We start from the raw sequence: 16,847 nt of genomic DNA on the forward strand, positions 1-16,847 counted from the left end.
ACATGCAAACTGTCCCCTAGCAATACCCCTACTTATTCCACAATATCTCGAGTTTAAAAATGCAAATTAGCCCTAGGACATATACTGATTGAGTTGTCCTTTGTCCAGAGATATCTGTATTCAAAGCTTTTCCAAAACTTTGCACCTGCTTTGCAAGACATTCCATTGTGTTCCATTGGCTTGCATTTTGGGGTCTGGGCAGAATGCTTCAAAGGACAAGGAAAAGAAACTGGGGGGAATTAAAAGATCCGTAAACCTTACCTGTGCCAACAAGTTGCAACTAGCACTCCATGTAAGAGATGCCAAGAGGGAGAATCCCTTGTGAGTCAGCCATGGTGCCCATGAAAACAAGGGAAAAACATTTCCAGATGCTTGGCCATTAGGAAACGGCACCGTCATTCCCTCTTAATTTCTGATAGAGTTGGAAAGCCCATAAAGTTCTTTGCAAATTTATTTCTTGAGCTTTCAGCCATGTTTAACTTTTACCCTTTGTATTTTCCCTTCCCAGTTAAAAACTATAAAACTCAGCTCTAATGGGAAGAACAATATAAGCAAGATCACCATTGCTTCTTAAGTTGTTGAACATTTGAAGTTTGAATCTTTGAATCTCCAGGTGGGACACCACAGAGTTCCATTTCCCCTTACAATTCTTTCGCTTCAATTTCTACTGCCACCTTCAATCCCAGTAGTTTCCAAGGTCTGCTTACTCCTCCTTTAAGAACCTGTGTTATGGGGCGCCTGGGTGGCTCAGTCGGTTAGGTGTCTGCCTTCAGCTCAGGTCATGATCCCAGAGTCCTGGGATCGAGCCCTGAATCGGGCTCTTTGCTCAGCGGGGTCTGCTTCTCCCTCTCACTTTCCCTCTGTGCTCTCCCTCTCTCTTTCTCTCTCTCAAATAAATAAATATTAAAAAAAAGAACCTGTGTTGTGCATATCCAACAAACATTTCCTTACCCCTTAGCACAGCTGAGACAGGATAGAATTTTCACGAAGACTTTACAAAATGCCAAAGGGCAAACAAGGGAAGTAAGTACAAAAAAACATAAGTAACAATCTAGCTCAGTGGCTCTCAAACAGGCTTCCCCAGAGGACATTTGGCAACGTCTGGAGACATTTTTATTGTCACAACTGGGGAGACGCTCTTGATATCCAGTGAATAGAGCATTCGATCTCTCCCTGTTTTCAGTACCTACAGTATGATATTGCTAACTCTACTACAGTGTCCACAATAGCCCCCCTGCAACAAAGAACTATCCAGTCCCAAAAGCCAATAATGATGAAGTTGAGAATCTCTGGTCACAGGTTAAAAACCAAGAGAAAAAAGAGGTCCCAGCCCTTTAAGGGAGTAGAAAATAGCTATCTCAGATGGCAATTAGAATCAGAAGGCTGGGCATCAGAGAGAAAGTGGCCACACGGAGGATATGGTGTAGACATCCTTCTCATAGCCTCTCCCTAATCATCTTGACAGTGGGCATGTCCAAGAGGAAGAAAGAACCCCATTTTGTTCCTCCCCTACACTTCTCCCACCCAGTTCTGGGATCCAGGCCTCTTGCCCCGTGGATGACACAATGAATTATCTTGCCCTTTAGGTATGACTTCACTCCTTAGCACATGACAGTGGCTTGACCCTTATGTCCAACAGCATAAACATACATTATGCAAAACAATTATCATTGCATTGACATAACACCAGTGCTCCGTTGGAAGTCATTCAACAAGTCTTGGTGCCAAGCCCTGTGGTAGGTGCCGGATAAGGCCCACTGAGCAAGATAGGTATGGATGATAAAAATGAATCAAGGGGCGCCTGGGTGGCTCAGTTGGTTGGGCGACTGCCTTCGGCTCAGGTCGTGATCCTGGAGTCCCGGGATCGAGTCCCGCATCGGGCTCCCTGCTCGGCGGGGAGTCTGCTTCTCCCTCTGCCCCTCCCCCCTCTCGTGCTCTCTGTCTCTCATTCTCTCTGTCTCAAACAAATAAATAAAATCTTTTTTTAAAAAAGAATGTGATTGGCGCCTGGGTGGCTCAGTCGGTTAAGCGACTGCCTTCGGCTCAGGGCGTGATCCTGGAGTCCCGGGATCGAGTCCCGCATCCGGCTCCCTGCTCGGCAGGGAGTCTGCTTCTCCCTCTGGCCCTCCCCCCTCTCATGTGCTCTCTCTCTCTCACTCTCTCTGTCTCAAATAAATAAATAAAATCTTTAAAAAAAAATGAATCAAGACGTTGGCGATTATCATTAACTGTGTGCCAGGCGCAGTGCTGTCTGCTGTATGTACATAATTTCAACTAATTATGACAATAACCCCATATGTTTAAAGTTGAGAAAATAGGATCAGAGAGGTTGGATAACTTTCCTGATAGTCATGCTTTTTTTACGGTGTGGAGGCAAGTTTCAAATCCAAATCTGAGTGAGGCCATACCCTAAGCTCATAAGCCCTTGTGGGATGGGGATGTCAAGAGGCATGTTTAGAGCGCCAGCCTCCTGTGGGGTGAGCACAAATGTTCCACCCTTCCATGGCAACGGCGGGAGGGGCAATGAGAGGGGGTGAGGGCTGCTGACTCCCGATTCTCCTTGCTCCTCCAGAACGTACACTGACTCGCTTGCACTAAGCGTCTATTTTCTGCCCCTGAGGTTATAGCCAGAGGGAGCAATCAAGGCCTGCTCACACATATGCCCACATTTGCCAGCCTGCTACTAGCAACAGTATAATGCTCTTTTGGAAGAGCCAGAAGATAAGAAATGAAAATGTCTCTAAGTGGTGATCAGACTCAGGCAAGAGAAAGCTCTAAAATATCAGACAAGAGGAGCCAAGGAAAGAATAGAGAAATGAATCTGCCAGAAAATAAATTTGTTAAATGTAACCCAAAAGAGGGATGCAAAACTCCATCTTCACAAATGTTATAGAAAGAGTCCAACATGATCATCTGTGACTCATGGAGCATGGAGCTCACAGGTCTGTACCCTGCTTTAAATACCAGCTCTGTGGTCAGGAATGGCTGGTCCAGAATAGTCTGGACCCAGGCAAGAGGGTACAATTGCTCCTGGTAATTGGGTAAATGCTTTTTCAACCCTAGAAAAGATTGGAATTGAATAGAGATCAAGAAGCAAATCAAAGCCAGAGACAACAGTTTTCTATTCACTTTGGGAATCAGTTTTGTAATCCCTCAGACCATCTGCAGGTGCTCTGGGAAGGGATAGAAAATACGGCGGATGAGAAAATCTGACGGATTAGATTTGTGACTTCAGTGTGAAAGGTGTAATTGGTTTCTGACTTGTAATTTTAAGTTGAAAAGCAAAAGAAAACTTGAAGAAATATTTAACCAGTACTGAAATATTTAAGAGAACAAAAAGATAACTATGTTTACAAATTTAATTTATTGAATGTACAAGAGTTATCTAAGTGCTCAGAAAGGTTTTGCTCGCTAGGTCATAAATTTGTCTTGTCAGACATTTGAAAAGCACTTAATAAAATTAAATATATTATATATATATAAATAGACTTTAAAATGTTTAAGGGAATTTAATTAAGCTTGTAAGTGGGACCGATGTTTGGGGGAAATTAATCTGTTCAAATTGATTTAATCTAACATTACCCTGATCTTGTTTTATTAGGTTTATAAAAAGTCTAACAAGATTTCTAAATTTAACACAAAGGTTTAAGAAAAAGAAATTTTAATATTTATGACTTTAAAATAGTTGGAATTTCAAATACAAAAAAAAAATGTAAATAGTCCTCTCCAGACAAAAAGACCGCTCCTTGAACATTAAAAAACTCAGGTAACAAACAGATCGTGAGGAGGAGGAATGCTTCCCAAGCTTTTTCAAGGACTCCAGAAGGATGGGTGGCAGAAGTGACCGCTTCCACCATCTTTAGGTTTTTTTAAATCTAAAAAGTAGATTTTACATCCCATTCTGTCATACATTTTTCCATATGAAAATTATTTCCCCTAAAAACCCTCCAGAAAAAGTGACATTCCACTAAGAGGCACCATGCTTATCCTGCAGTTTCATGTACTTCCTGGCTTTCTTTGTCCCTCCAGGGGACAAGCACCCTTGTTGGAGAAGCAAAAGCTTAGTCTGTCAACCCAGCTCTGCTGGAGAACGTCCTTCACAAGCGCACGCACTAACAGGTACCCTCTCGCCCCAGCACCCACACCTCTAACTCCATCCCAGGGTTTCTATTGCAAGAGAAATCTGTCCTGTTCAGATGACCTTGGTTCATGGATCCCTGCTGAGGGCAAAAGGGGAGTTGATAATAAGCCAGACCTCTCACGTCTGCATCCCCAGCCACTGGCTTCGAGTCCTCCAGATGACCTTGGGTTTCCCTGGCCTGCAATGGAAACCACCTGTGCTGGTTATTAAGGCATTGCTTCTCGGTTCCAAACCCACCTTTTCGTAAGCGGGGATGCGGGGGCTGAACTCGACAAACAATTTTTTCTTTTGCCTGCTTGATCCCCTATTGGGTTCTGCCACTAGAGACTGCAGAGCTACTCGTGGCCTTTTGCCCCAGCCGCTGGAGTGTTCCAGACTCCTGCTTTTTCCTATGTGCCCAGAATCGGCCTCATTTTAGCCCCTCAGTGGTCCTGGGACAGGGCTTCTTTCTCAGTTATCTACATCCCAGCTCCAAGAGGCCCGTCCTCTGAATTTCTGGGTTCTGAACCTCCCAGCCTCTTCCTTTTGTTCCAGCAGCCCTGGGGGGTGGTGCTTGTCTGAGGCAGTGTGCCCTTTCTGCTCCTTCAGCCCTCCCACACCTAGTCTCTATATTAAAGTCTCTCTCTTGGAATAGCCAATGCGGCTTCTGTTTTCCTGGCTGAATCCCACCCAGTACATTAACTCCACTCCCTGTTGCCCACCCCCACTCCCCCCATTAAGAGGGCCTTCAAGTAGCCCTGCGAGATTTGAGGAAGAGGAGTCCCAGACTTAGAGCGCATGGGAGTCTATCCTCACCAGAGTCCCATAGTCTGGCAGGCAAGCCCCAGTGCGTAGCTGGATGCTCTAGAATTTGTTTCAATCTCAGGGGAAGTGCCCTCTATATATCCTTGGGGAATGAAAAAAAAAAGTTTCATTCAAAAAGCTATATATTCAATTTAGGAAAATCCTTGGGAAGAATCTTATAAAAGTCCTGGAGCTCATATTGTTATGTTTCTTAAGTTTATACCTGACTTGGAGTCCTCAAAAATCCCATGGGGGAGGGCGCCTGGGTGGCTCAGTTGGTTAAGTGTCTGCCGGAGTCCCAGGATCGAACCCTGCGTCAGGCTCCCCACTCAGCAGGAGTCAGCTTCTCCCTCTGCCCTTCACCTCACTCGTGCATGCTCTCTCTCTTTCTTTCTCTCTCTCAAATAATAAATAAAATCTTAAAAAAAAAAATCCCATGAGGGAGGGAGGGTGGGCATATCATCTCCATTTTACCAAGAAGAACCTAAGGGGAGTTCCCTTTCTTGCCATGCTCTCACCTAGCCCAACCAGGGGCAGAACGCTGTCTCTTTATTTCTTCTCTGTTCTGTCTCCAGGACATGCTTAATGCCATGGCTTTGCTTTACTTTTCTATTACTGTACAACAAATACCACAAGCTCAGTAGCTTAAAACAATACCCATTTATTAGTTCATTGTTCTGTAGGTCACGTGCCCAGCAAGCCGTGGCTGGGCTCTCTGCTCTGGGCATCGCAAGACTGTAATCAAGGTGTCAGCTGGCTTGACACAAGGAAAATTTGTTTCCAAGATCATTCTTGTCACTGGTGGAAGACAGGCCCTTGCCACCGTGGGACTGAGGTCCCTTTTTCGCTGCTGTCAGCTGGGGGCCACGCTCAGCTGCTAGAAGCTGTCCACGTTCCCTGCCACTCCTCCATCCTCAAGCCAGCCCCACCCCTTCAATCTCTCTTGTGCTTCTAATCTCTGACTTCCTCTTCTGTCACCAGCCTGAGAAAACTCTCCACTTTTAAAGGGTTCCCGTGATTAGGTCCCGCCCCCCTGGATAATCAGTTGTGTGGTATAATCTAATCTAATCACAGGAGTAAAATCCACCTAATCCATAATCCTGGGATTCTGCAGGATGTGTATGCCAAGGACAGGACGTCTTGGCAGCTTCTCGAAATTCTCCCGTCAGTGTTATCTGCACACTCCTGCGTCAGAATAACCTAAGATACTGGTTAACAATGGAGATTCTCAGGTCACACCACAGACCCCTGAACCAATCTCTGGGGGCACGGGGTCTAGGAATCTGCACTTTACTTCTCGGATCATTCTGATGCTCACTCAAATTTGAGAATCTAGGGGTGCCTGGCTGGCTAGATTGGAGGAACATGTGACTCTTGATCTCGGGGTTGTAAGTTTGAACCATGTTGGGTGTAGAGATTACTTAAAAACGAAACCTTTTTAAAAATTTTGAGAATCTAAAATCCGAGCTTAACATTTCGTCAGCTTGGGATCAAATACAGCATGATAGCCACTTAGAAGTGAGGGTTATAAGGACTCTAATGGATGGTGTGATGCACCATCCAAATGCCTGAGTTATGACCTATGCACTCATTTCCCAGCCACTGAGAGTGCTGGGTCCGGACAACTCCCAGCTGAGTCCCTCTCCAGGAATTGCCCTCCCGTGAAGGGAATGGAGGTGTCCAAGGTCATGTCCTCCCTACAGCAGCAGCCCCCTTCCAGTGAAGGGTCCACCAGGGAAACAAAGACCTACCTCTTCCTTGCTTCAATTGGGAACATATCCCAAGGGCCATCTCAGCATTGGGTCTCCCTCTGGGATTGTCTGAGGCCATTGCTGTAGGTGTGGATCCACATCTCTGTCTGCCCCACCTTGTGCTCCTCACGTTTTCAATGGCTTTCGAGAGCATTCCTCAGGAAACTCCGGCTTTCAAATCTCCGTCTCAGAGTCTGTTTCCAGAGTCTAACCTAGGTAGCCTGGCATCATTTGTCTGAGATCTGTAGCTCTACTTCCATTTCTGTCTATGTCTACTGCCACTGCTTTCATCCAAGCCACCACCTCTCTGTCTTGGTCATCTCTGTCTGCTGTTGTGGCCACTACCCTTCCCTCCTCCCTCCCCCCATCACACTCCACACTCCACACAGCAACCCCAGAAAATTACAACAGCTCTTATTACTTTGTTTGTTTACAGTCTAATTCCTCCATTGCAATGCAAGCTTGAGGAGGGCAGGGACTGTTTTTTGTGGTTGACCTTCTTCACACTGTATCCCTGGCATAGAGTAAATGTCAATGAAAGCTTGTTGAACCAATTAATAGATTAAAGAACCAACCTCCCACTGATAACCAGAAGAAACCATAAGATACTCCAGTACAACAAATTAAGATTAGAAAACACCCTTTGTGCTTTCTTTCCCAGAATTAATGATATAAAGTCCACAGAGTTGCTTTCATATCGGGATTTTCTTCTGGAAACTTCCCTTCAATACCTAGGATTTTGGGTTACCCTTAGAAAATGTCTGAGAAAGGAAAACATTTGGGCCTCTAAGTCACGTTGGATTTTAGCATCTGACTGTCATATTTTTTTCTTTTTTATAATAGTTACATGCCAGCAAAATACGTTATAATAGTCATATCTGAAAAGGAAATCTTACTCTCTCAATGACTGGCAAAATTAGTGGTGTGTTTCTTGGGTGGGATGGAAAAAATCATTTATGGATAGATTCAATAGAAGACTCTTCAGGAAGATATGTGAGCCTCCTCTTGCAAATTCTAGAAATTTTAACATAGCTATAGTGGGTTTATTTAAAATGGAGTATATCTGGGGCTGCCTGGGTGACTTGGTCAGTTAAGCGTCAGACTCTTGATCTTGGCTCAGGTCTTGAGCTCAGGGTGGTGGGTTTGGGCCCTGTGTTGGTTAAACGCTGGGCACGGAGCCTACAAAATAAATAAGTAAATAAATAAATAAATAAAATGGAGTATATCTGTATAATGTAACTTGTCAAGTGAACTTGAGAAATGAAAAACACTTAACTCGCTTTTACTGATAACTTCCTTTTTAGAAACATTCTAATCCTAACTGCAGTGATTAGTCAGGAATGGGGCACACAGTCACTGAAATCGTCATTCCTGAAACAGGCTTTAGGAAAGGACAGTTTTGTGATACAAGTGCAATTTTGGAATGACTATTATTAAGGAAGAAAAAATATTCTCTGGGTAGTCAGAATGATTCAGACTCCAAAAGTATTACATGATTTAGAAGCAGTAATTTACCAGCCTCGGCTTCCTCAAGAGGAAAAAAATCCTTGAGAATAAATAAATAAATATATTTTATATGGTAATTGTATATATAATACATAATATATATTGTAATATATATAGTAGTTAGATATATATAATACGTAAAAGCTAATGCCAAAAAGTGCATGACATCACCATCAATTTAAAAGCAAAAATTTTTTAAAGAAGAAAAAAGGAATAAAAGCAAAAATTTGAGGACATGAAAAAAACAACAACCCCATTCATTGACCACAGCAATTTTATGTGACACATAGAGAATGAAATCCCAGTCTGGGTATTTGGAGCCATCCGCCGTGCACAGAGCATCTTCATCAGGTATTACAGCAGGTTACAAAGTAGCAAATAATAGAAGCACACATCTTGGGGTCCCATGGACCTAGTTATTCCTGCCTGGGTGCCAACATCAGACAAAATGCACTGAAATTGATTAGACCCCATACCCAAGGAAGAAATTGGAAACATTGTCAGAGAATTGGCTATATAAATGGACTTTAACACCAAACAGTCATACTGCCCATATTCTCATACTTTCAACGAACGAGTCATTCCAGTGCAATTAAGTTGCTCCAGCATATAAAACAGAACTACCCAATATATTCTATAACATAACTGGTAGCCAACCCTGACATGACTAGGCCCCAAAATGACAAATAGGAATACAGCATTTCTTCTGGAGAGCCTTTTGGTTTTTATTAGCCAAATGAAGTATGTGTGTACCCTCTGACTCGGAAATTAACTGCTGAGTGTATATCCTGGGGATATTCCCACCCAGAGGAACTTCGGAGGTGGGGAGGCCCGAACTCACACACTGTGATGGTTCTGAGTCCCTGAGGCGTGGATACCCAAAGCTGGCCTGCCAGGGCATCTCAGGGCTGACTGGCACCTAAGAGAGGGATCTTGGGGGCCTGAATGATTGTGATTTTGGTTAGGCAAGGCCAGTTTTGGTGTGGCACAGGAGGATCATCCTGCTTAGGAGAACCATCAGGCCAGCACTGCCCCTAATATTTGAGAGGTTCATGCCATAGTATAAATGAAAGCCTACATACCGTATCTCTATTTGGAAAGTATAAATCAAGCTACATTACAGCCTCGCCCTCGTGCCTGATGTGGTCACAGCATTCCCCAAGGATTGTCCTTGCAACCTGGAGGCTGAAGGAGCCACACTGTCCCCCCCTGCCTGCAAGTGGGAACCCAGTTCCCCTGGGCTGGGCAGGAGAGACGGGCCCAGCAGCCAAGGCTCTGGGCACAGACTCTGAGTGAATTCACCTGCCTGGATCAGGGACAGGTACTGACCTGGACCACATTTCCTGGGGAGTTCTCAGAGGCAAGAGGATTCCATTGTCAAAGTGCTTTGGGAAATGCTACACACCAATTTCTGTGCCCACTCCCTTGGAGAGTCACAGTTTATATTATAGTGTAGAGTAATGGTTGTGATACATCATATGATAAGAAAATCTGCTCGACATTGTTTAACTCAGCATTTCCCAGGTGGAGCACTTTTGGGGGGAAACTTCTTTTTTTTTTTTCTTAAGCCTTAGTAATATCCCAGAGCATCAGTTCCTCTCTTTTCTGTCTCAGCCCAAGCCCCTGCTTTCCGGGAAACACACACACACATAGCTATATATATACGGACACACAGACAGACACACAATACATACAAAGACATATACATATATAGACACACAGACAGACACGCACAGACACACAGACAGACATACATACACAGATACAGAATGTGGCTTTCACAGTGAAGGCACATTTATATATCTAGACTCTGGAAAGTGCTACACTGAGAAATGCTTCTTTGTGTCACAAGACAACTTCAGGGAAGACCAGACCTCTAACCCTACCCATTTACAACCCCTTGATGAAAAGAGATGGAATTATCTGGATTGAGCTTGGAACAACTCAACCTGGATTGGGTTTTTGATAGTTCATACACATGTTTTTGAGATGGAATAACCTAGCTTTGGGGAAATGTACTAACATCAGGCCATGATATGATTATCTTACTGAGGCCAGACATAGGGCCAGACCATTTTCTCCTGTACATGTCCCCAGTAAGAAATGAGCATTTCCAACCCTTAATCATCCATGCAATAGAATAACTGTCTGCAGCAAAGAGGCCAAAGACAGAAGTGAGGAAGAAGCTCCCTTTTCTCTCTAGGGATGGGAGACAGTTGGCACAAACCCTGAAGCATTTAGAACGTTCGGTAGAGAGTGAGCTGCCCCAGCCTAGGGAAGGGAGGCCCGGGTTTAGGCAGGGAGCCAGAGGATTATTAGAGAAACTGAGTCCTTCTGGTCTTTCTCTGCTGTGTTGTACATCCCTTTCATTGTCATCAAATCTTCAGGAAACTACCTTTAAAACACAGGCATGGGGAGTGAAGATATAGGAATGTGAGCTGCATCCCCTTCACCTACTCACAGCGGTGAAAATACCATCAGTTCACAGTAGAAGACCATCTTAGCCAACAGAAAAGACTCTGTGAGGTTCAGCCACAGACAAGGTCACAGCAAGAGGAACAGGTGAGAAGACAGGTGAAGCCATCTTGGGCATGGCTCAGAAATCACTAAGGGGCAGCCAGCAAGGGATTGACTTCCGGTAATAATAATTTGAATTACAAGTAGGACAGATCAATTCAGATAATTGAAAAAGAGAGCCACGTAGCTTATACCTAATCTTGAGATACTCATTCAGTTTGGGGATTAAACTTCGAAAACATCACCCTAAATCATACGTGATGGTTTTTCATCCACAGCTGGCGTAGTACAATTCTTAAATAGGTGGGTGGGTATTTAAAAATTCTGTTCCTATATTTGAAAAATGGGACAACTTTATACTCCCAAAAGCCAACTCGCCTCAAAGCCATAAAAAGAAAGAACCCTTTCAAAACATACCTACCTAAGTCTCTCGTGCTCCTGAGACATTAAAATAATCAAATGAGATTGTACAGTACCTGATCAATGACCTTGCTCATAATACTCCTTCCAAAATGCATTCAGGCTTGCTGCTAATAACAGCCATGAATCACATGAACCACACAGAAGACTGGGCAAGGGGTAATTATATCAAGTAATAAAAGTGAGAAATAACCAGCCATTAGAACTGGGAAGCTATTTTTATACAAAGTACAGGATCAGGGTGACATATTTAGGATGGAGCCATTTATGTATAAGCAGCGAAAGGAGGAAAATCTGATCCCAAAGTAAATGATTCTACCATATAAAACCAAGGAGGACTTAATGCTTGAAGCCAGCCCTGGTGTGGGACAGGGTCCAGGGACAACCATGCCATCCACAGCAACTGACTGGGGTATCCTTAGTAAGTCACTTAGCCTCTCTAGCATTCAGTTTCAGCCGCAAAAGATGAAATTAGAATAAATACTCTCTTAGTTCATTACTAGCTCCAAATTTCTCTTTATAATTGATACAGAATTCATTCAATACTTAGGAAGCAAAAAAAAAAAAAATCAAACCTGAAATTGCTTATGATCATCCGTTCTTTTCTTTTTTTAATTTTAATTAATCTCTACACCCAACATGGGGCTTGAACTCACAATCCTGAAATCAAGAGTCACAGAAAACTTGCTTTATACCAATATTGACTATATATTATCTCATTTCATCTTCATGACAGTTTTTGGTTGGGAAGAAAGGATATCTTTCCTTAGGAAGAGAAACCAACCCCAATAGAAAGTAAGGCAATAAAGAATACCAGATAATCCCTATAAATGAATTTCCCTTATTGACTCTTGCCCAGTTAAATAAATGATTAAGATAATTGTATGCATTCTTTGTACATTTTCTCTCTTCTTTTGAAGTAGGGAGATAAATAAAAGGAGAAATAAATTTCATAAATTCAACATAGTTGCATAATATAGCACACTCGCTTTAGAAGTAAGCGAATTGAAACAGCAAAACAAACAAACAAACAAACAAAAAACAAGAATTAAGACATTCCTTGGGTACATAAAACTTGCCAAGCCATAATTTAAGTGTATATTTCATCTTGTGTATGCCAACCAACACTCCAGACAAAGATACTCTCAGCTGCAATAGAAAATGAAGATCTCTTATACCTCACACTTTACGCATAAACTCTCTATTTAATGATGTTTGGGTTTCTCCCCTTTGATGTGCCAAGTGCAGGGGAAGACTAATAAAAAGTTCGAAACTCCAGGTTGCTAGGACACATTATCCATTTATTTTGAAGTACAAATCTCCATTCTTGCTCAGGCTGGGATAAATTATCATTACTAAGAAATCTTTAGAAATACAGTCAGTTCTCAAAGTACTTTCCCCAGAATATTTATTCAAATAGCACTGTTCTAGAAAGGCTCCATGTTCTTTATTCTTAGTAACTTGGACGGTGTACAGACAGTCCTATGAGCTAGCATTTGGTAAACCATTTACACCCTAGTGGTAGTTTATCCACCAGAGAAGAGAAGTTTAGAGATATTCTGAAACTTCAGAGTGAAAATAGACTTTGGACTTTGGAAGGGTGGGGTGAAATGAATGGAATTTTTTCCAATATTTATCTTTAGTATCCTTTCAGATCTAAAGTCATTTTGTCCGGGAACATAAAGATTGAATTATGATTAGTGAACTTACCAAACTATCATGTGTGATGTCTTATATTTTAAACTATAATTTGTTTAGATATTTTCCAATATATTACTTGAGGGTTCTTTTCAACATTCCTATATTGCCAAACTGAAAGAAATCCAGCATCTTCAGATTTTGCTAAAAGCAAGCCAAAATCTACAGAGGAGAAGAGAGGAAAGAAGGATTTTAGAGCATTTACTGGATGCAGGTGCTATACATAGGTGATCGCATAGATTACCTCATAGAACCCTTGAGAGGTGGGATTGTTGGCCCATTTTACAGGTGAGGAAGGGGAGGCTTAGAGCAGTCTAAGCAGGTCACGCCGCTAGTAAGTGGTAGAAGTGGGTCGGAAGTCAGTCTACTGGACTCCACAGACTGCTTCTTCTCTCCCATTGCTCAATGACTGTGGGGGGCCATTAGCCACCAGGGGCCTGCGGAGAGAGTGTGTTTGTCCACTACCTTCACGCATCATCCAAGGAATTGAAATGCCATTAATCCTTTTCTGCCTCCACTGCCTCAATGGCGCCCGTGGAAAAACTTGTGGGGGGCAAAAAAAAGCAGCACGTTCTGAAGCTCACCCTTGATGGCATTCACCCTGTAGAAGATGAAATCATGGATGCCCTCCATTTTGAAGAATTTTGAGGGGAAAGAATCAGAGTGACTGGAACAGCTGGACATCTTGGTGGAGGGGTTGTATACGTTGAAAGGAGCAAGAGCAAGATTACCATAACTTCTGACGTGACCTTTTCCAAATAGTACTTGAAGTATCTCACCAAAAAATATTTGAAGAAGAATAATCTACATGCTTGGTTGCACATAGTTGCTAACAGGAAAGAGAGTTAGCAATTACATTACTTCTAGATTAACAAGGATGAAGAAGAGGAGGAAGATAAGATTAAAAGTCGTTTACCTAGAATGTTCTGCATGAGTTCTTGAATAAAACTTGGGAACAAAACCAAAACCAACCAAAAGTGCCATTAACCCCTCACCATGTATCAGCGAGCTCCTACCACGCGATTCTGATTCTGTGAATCTCTGATGCAAAAGGTTCATTAGTGGGGGACAGTTGCCCCACATGAAGAGGGTCAGCTCCTTAGCCAGACAACCCAGGGAAGTATCTCCAGGGTAGCCCTGCTCAGGCAGGGATGAAAGCCGTCACAAGTCCAACTCCTGCTAGCCGCTGGGCCAGCTGTTGCATTCAAGAAATGTCAGCCCTAGAAAAAGCATAGTCATGTGGTTCCAGGAAAGTGATTCTAATTTTCCACTCTACTAATTGAAAATGTCACTTCATTCCTGATATCAGGAGTAGGGCCATGACACACACCTGGCCAATCACAGTCCTGTTTCCCTAGACACAACGGGTGATCCAGGAGTGGGCAATGACCCAAGTAGAGCCAGAGATTTTTCCTGAGTCTGATATGTAGGTAATGGGAAAAAGAAGTTCCAAGTTGGGAGGCTGTGATATTTCGGCTGCCTGTAGCCATCTTTCCTACCATGCCCCTGGGGGAGAAAGCATCTCTGCAAAAGGAAATGAGAGATGAGAAACAGAGTGAGGAAGCAAGAAAGTTCTGGCAGGGCCCAGTCCTGGGAACAGGCACTGGAACATGTAAGCTCCTTCTCTAGTCCTAGGAACTAGCCCAGAAACCGTCTCAGTTATGTGGACCAGTACATCCTCTTCTGCTTTTAAACCAACTGGGGTGGTTGGACTGGACTGGTCTGGACTTGACAGAGCTTTGATTAACGCACTTGGTTACCTTTCCCAGGAACTGAAATTTCCTTGGTTTTCCACCATGTCCCTTGCACCTCCTTGGCCTGGTTTAGCTTACAACTTCCTCCAATGAACCCCTTGAACATGAGCCGTCTTGCCACACTTCTATCCATCTCTTGAGTCATGCAGAAATAAATCACCCCGAAGAGACAAGGGCACTGTATTCCAGATAAAATATTTAGGGATACACAGGATAGCGATGCCATGCAATGCCACAAAGAGTGATGATTTATGGTCTGTCTGCAGAGCTGGACAAATCCCAGGTATGGGATGACAGCTGAGGGGCCTCTGTGATGCTAGCTCCTTCTATTTCGGTCTGGAATCCCTCCTCAAGGAATTCCAGCCTTATTATCTGGTTTCACTTTTAAGGTGGAACATTTTGTATATGTCTTTACAGAATGTGTGCTGATTACTTACTTTCCATATGTGTTTCCACGAGGTTTCTCAACAGCAGCACTATTAACCTTTTGGACCAGATGATTCTTTGTTTGGGGAGCTGTCCTGTGCGTTGTAAGATGGCTAGCTGGCCTCTACCCACTAGCTGTCAGTAGCACCTTCTTCCATTCGTCACAATCAAAACTGTGTTTGCGCATTGCCAAGTATTCCCTGAGGGACAAAACTGCCCCTAGTTGACAACCACTGGTTTAGAGAAATCACCAAGTGTGGACATTTGGTCTTTGGAAGACACTTTTTTCTTCCATCATTGTCCTCAAAAAAGCACATGCTAGTTCATCATCTATATATCTTTTTTTTTTTTTTTGAGAAAGAAGGGGGCGGGGCAGAGGGAGAAGGAGAAAGAGACGAGGGGCTCGATTGGAGCCGAAATCAAGAGTGGGACGCTTACCCAACTGCACCACCCAGGCACCCCGCCACCATCTATCTTTAAACTCCCAAATATTTGAGAACGTTTCTCTAGCACTTTCTAGACTTAGGCCATTATTTCAGGTAAGTTTCTGTAACTCATTTATACATTCGATCATGCAAACACATATGCACAGGCATTTTCCCGAGCTTTCATTCCACAGGCCTCTGATCGGACTACCCCGTATTTCATAATTGCCTCAGTCACAATAACTGTAGCTTATAAAAAGACTCCAATCAAGGTCTGATGCCAGTGCCCAACTTTTTTCCAAAACTGACCCTTATGCCCCCATATTTATTCCTGCACGGTCCAACATTGAAGTCAATCTTCAACATGAGCTTATTCTCTATTAAGTTTGTCAGGTTTAGCAAATAAAAATGCAGGACACCCAGTTTAATTTGAATTTCACATAAACAATGAATAATCTTTTAGTATAAGCATGTTCCAGATGTTGCTAAACACCGTACAAATACACAAAACAGCCCTGACAACAAAGAATTATACAGTCTACAGATTGCGTGAGACATACCTACATTTTATCTGGCCATCCTATATCTCTATCCACTCTTGTCTTGAATCGCCGGTTTGTGTCACCGGAGTCTTTTCCTGCTTAGAACCGTAAGGACATCGCTTTGCCCAGAGTTGCCTTTGTGAGCAGTGTGCTTGTCAAATTCTGGGTTACTCAGGATTTCAGCCAGGGTTCAACCAGGAACCCAGAAAGCAACTGGAATTTTAATGTAGGGAATTGGATATACAGATGATGTAAGAGGCTTGAAAAACAGTCAGAAAATAATGAAGTAACTCGCAGATTAGCAAGTGTAGTGTTTATTCCCACCCATAGGCTGGAGGAACAAAAGAAGGAGAAGTGACTGGAGCCAGCGCTTGAGGTCACGTGGGGGACCAGGAACTTGAAAACAGGCTGATGCTGTGGAAGCAGGGGACAAGAAGAAACACAGTGCCTGTCTCCACCTAAGGAGAAAAAGAGGGGGAGAAATACCCGGGCCCCTCCCACCAACCCATTTCCTCCCAGTGCTCCCACTGGCCAAACGCAGCCAGAAACTAGCTAAGAGACCTGAGAACTGTAACCAGTCTAAAACAGTCTGAGTTCACTGACGCTGATCATCAGGGTCCCTTCTCAGGAGCAGGCTCTCTCTTCTAGCTCCACAGAGCCCAGGAGAGGTGGAATCTTCCTGTCTTTGGGACTCAGATGAAGCCTTGGTAGCTACTGCCTCCCTCACTCACCAGGGCTACTCGTGGAACCTGCTTAAGATTCTCTCTCCTTCTCCCTCTGCCCCTCCTCCCACTCACGCACACGCGCTCTCTCTCAAAAAAAAAAAAAAATTTGATTGTGTCCCCTAAGTCACCTGAGTTTTCCCGCCATGAGTCACTGTCTTG

At 43.4% G+C, this 16,847-nt stretch overlaps 1 pseudogene; it reads left to right on the plus strand.

The window, feature by feature from the left end:
• The first annotated feature begins 13,124 nt into the window (after positions 1-13,124).
• LOC102745577 (large ribosomal subunit protein eL22 pseudogene) lies at positions 13,125-13,758 on the plus strand (annotated as a pseudogene).
• The last annotated feature ends 3,089 nt before the right edge of the window (positions 13,759-16,847 follow it).

Source organism: Leptonychotes weddellii, chromosome 2 (assembly GCF_054177405.1).
Source record: "Leptonychotes weddellii isolate Sample4059 chromosome 2, ASM5417740v2, whole genome shotgun sequence".
NCBI lineage: Eukaryota > Metazoa > Chordata > Mammalia > Carnivora > Phocidae > Leptonychotes > Leptonychotes weddellii.